This window comes from Vombatus ursinus, unplaced genomic scaffold, assembly GCF_900497805.2.
Source record: "Vombatus ursinus unplaced genomic scaffold, bare-nosed wombat genome assembly UNPS02009573.1, whole genome shotgun sequence".
NCBI classification, from domain to species: Eukaryota; Metazoa; Chordata; class Mammalia; order Diprotodontia; family Vombatidae; genus Vombatus; species Vombatus ursinus.
Window position 1 is genome coordinate 13,869,804 of NW_020949351.1, and position 3,944 is coordinate 13,873,747.

Below are 3,944 nucleotides of genomic sequence, written 5' to 3' on the forward strand. Positions count from 1 at the left end.
AGATCATGACCCTTTCCATTCAACCTGTAATTGAACATTCTAATATATATTATCTCTCTCATTTAGAGTGCAATCTCCTCGAGATTAGGGTTTGGATTCATCTTGTATCTCTATCTCTAGCACATAGCAGTGCTTAATACATAGTACATATTAAATAAATGATTTCACCTCCTCCTTTCTCCATTTATTAATTCATTCATGAATAAATTGACTAACAGCTTTCAAAAAAGAGAAGACTTAGGAATTTCATTCCCAGATCTCTTTATTACTTCAACTTCTCTATATTTGTTCTGCAAACACACAGGCAAATGAATTATTTTCTATAAGTGGCTATGGATAAAATTTTTCATTTATCATCAGATTCAAACAGACACGATCTCATTTTTTAAAAGTAATTGTGATTTTTAAATGATTTCATCTATTTCATCATTAATATTTAATATGTCTCTTCAAACAATATATTTCTACCCTTCTCTACTGAGAAGAGTCTAGCATATAATCAGTTTTTATATTATTTGATACAACTGCCAATTCCCTTTCAAATCATTTTTTAAGGTAATTGAAAACTAGAATTCAAACTACTGAGTCTGATAAAAAGAGTTTAACTTTAATCAATATTCAGAATGATTTTGACTTCAGGTTAAATTAATATTATGAGGCTTTTTTTGAACCCTGCAATGAACCAATTCAGTTACCAATTCAAATTGTCACCATTTCCAAAATAAAAGTGCAGAGAACACAATTCCTTATTAAATCATATCAAGAATACATCACTAAATTGCCCACATATTGATTTCACCCTGCATACAGTTTTCCTAGGATTACCTATAATAGCTTTCATCAGGATTAATAGGTAGTGAAAACAAATGCATAAATACATCATATTACCCTTTAAGCTTAGGAAAGATCTAATCATACAGTAATCTGTAAGCCTTCCAAATATCAGTGTAAAACATGTTTGTATTCTCTGAACTTAGACAACATATTAATGCATGGTTAAATTTGGTCTGGAAGATACTCTGCACCATCTATTATGAAATCAAAATATTGCTGGTGAAGATAGTACCATCATAACCATTATAGCTTCTGACAGCACTGTTGATACTGCCGAAGAGTCAGTGGAGATAAACTGCAAGAATAGAGCAAAGTACATAATTTTTCAACATTTTAGTAGCATGAAGAAACAGTCATGGAGATTCTGGAGGAAATAGGTATCTCTGTGTATGTGTATGTGTTTACATGTACATAAATACATATAAAACACATATACACACAACACATGTATATATACCATACATGTATATAATATGCATGTTACATACATATATTCATATACACACATATACACACTTATATGTATTACATATATATTATATATTATATATATATATATATACCACAATGAATATGCAATAATTCCACCTGTCTAGGAAAGGACTCTCTTTAACATTTTCTTTTACCTCATAGCTAATACTGAATTTGAAAGCTAAAGAAATATTCCATGATCTGAATTTCTATATTTGGTACCTTAATGGAAAGTTCAAACTCTGAAATAAAGGAATAATAAAAAAAAATTCTCACTACTCAAATAAAAATTTCAAGGTCTTCAAGTAACTATTTATTAAGAGACAGCACATTTGCAAAATTTAAAAATGAATTTTGTGAAATTAGGGCATGATCTTTGAAAGACAAGACACAAATTTTGTAATTTTTGCTTTGTCTTAAAAATGTAGTGACATTACTTTTGTGAAAAGTGATTAGTCATCAAAGGAACAGAGACACCTCAGGGCAAGGTGACTTGATAGTTATCTTCTCAAAAAAAAAAACCATTCTTCCCCATCTATCTTTTTTGTTATTCTTTACACATGTATCTCCATATCTTATCTCTGTATTTTTACATATGATATCTACCTACTCTTACATGGCTGCACCACATAGACTTCCTAGTTCCCTTCAAAGGTAATTCTTATATTATTTTCAATATGTGATCTTTGTTTTTCTAAATGTTACATCATATAGTTTTATGAAATAATTCTTAGTTTGTATAATTGGTATAATACTAAATCCATAAAGTGTTTTTAAGGAGTGCTACAACAATCCAGCCCAGACATGAAAATGGTTAGTGCTCCAATTACTTAGAACTTCTTTTATCTCAAAAACTGAGTATTTTGTAGTTGTATTTACATATGTCCTGTGCTTGTAAGGACAATGTGATATTTGACATTTTATTTAGAATGAAATTCCTCTAACATTTCTTACATCTTTAATAATAATATGTAGACATAATATGTGTGAATTTATTTTATATGATGCTATTGACTGAAGCAATTCACTTTGATATGATTTTCTAGAATTTTCCCAATAAAGTCATCTATAAATAGGTACAATTTTGTATCTCCTTTGCCTGCTTGTGTGCATGCCCACACACACACGTGTATTCCTTTCATATATTTCTCTCACATAGCCTTCTCCCAAAAATGATATTTAATTTATTTTGTTTATATTTTGTGCATATATACATATATAGATATACATACACACACATACATTTTTACCACTTGCTAGACAGAATGCTACTCAAAAGCAGGAAAAGTTTTATTTTTGTGTTTGAATCCTCATTGTCCTACATACTGCTTGACACATGTTATATGTTTAATGAATGCTCATTGATTTAATTTTTTTGATTTACAGTATTTCTAGGATTATGCTAAATTAAAATGGGATCTCAGAATTTTTGTGTTTGGAAGTGTCTACAGTAAACATTTAGTTGAAACCATATTTGAAATGAGTTTCTACTATAACTTACCTAACATATGGTATAGCCTTTGCTTGAAGAACTTTATACAGGAAAACCTACTATCCTATGAGACACACCCATTCCACTTTTGAATAAGTCTAACTGTTAATAAAATTTCCCTGACATCAAGTTTAAATTTGTCTTTTTGTATCATCCAACCAATGCTCAGGTTTGCATGTTGGGAGCTAATAGCTAATCTTATTTCCTTTCTACATGAACTGTTGCCTCCCTGAGGATACTTTTTTTTTTTAAGTTTAACGTTTCTGGTTCCTTCAGTGTATTTTCATATGTCATGTACCCTGTGCTCTTCAACATTTTTTGCTGAAGAGTTTTAATTAAGGAAAAATAAAGAGAGACATTGTTATTCTATCAATTAAAAACATTAATTTGGTAGTTATTATGTTTTAAGAAGTATACTATGTTGTAGGGATACAAATATAGGTGAATATAAGTCCTTATCACTGAGAAGATTATATTCTTTATTTTTCTTTGCTTTTACCCCTCTTAATATTATTTTTTCAATTACATGCAAAGATAGTTTTCAACATTCATTTCTGCAAAATTTTGAATTGCACATTATTTGCCCTCCCTCCCTTCCCTCCTCCTTCTTTAACATAGCAACCAAACTTACATAGTTTTTACATGTACAATCCTGATAAACCTATTTCCACATTAGTCATGTTGTTAAAAAAGAAGAACAAAAGTGAAAAACCATGAGAAAGAAAAGAAATAAAAGTGAGTGCTTCAATCTGCATTCAGACTTCCTAGTTCTTTTTTCTGTATGTGGTTAGCATTTCCATCATGAGTTTTTTGGAATTATCCTAGATCATTGTATTGCTGAGAAAAGCTAAGTCTATCATAGTTAATCATCACACAAAATTGCTGTTACTGTGTACAATGTTCTCCTGGTTCTGCTCACTTCACTCAGCATCAGTTCATGTAAGTCTTTTCAGGTTTTTCTGAAATCTGCCTGTTCTTCATTTATTATAGTTCAGTATTATTCCATGACATTCATAAACCACAACTCATTTAGCCATTCCCCAACTGATAAGAATCCTCTCAATTTCCGATGCTTTGCCAACAGAAAAAGAGCTGCTATGAATATATATATATAATAACATATACATAATATATATAACAACTATAT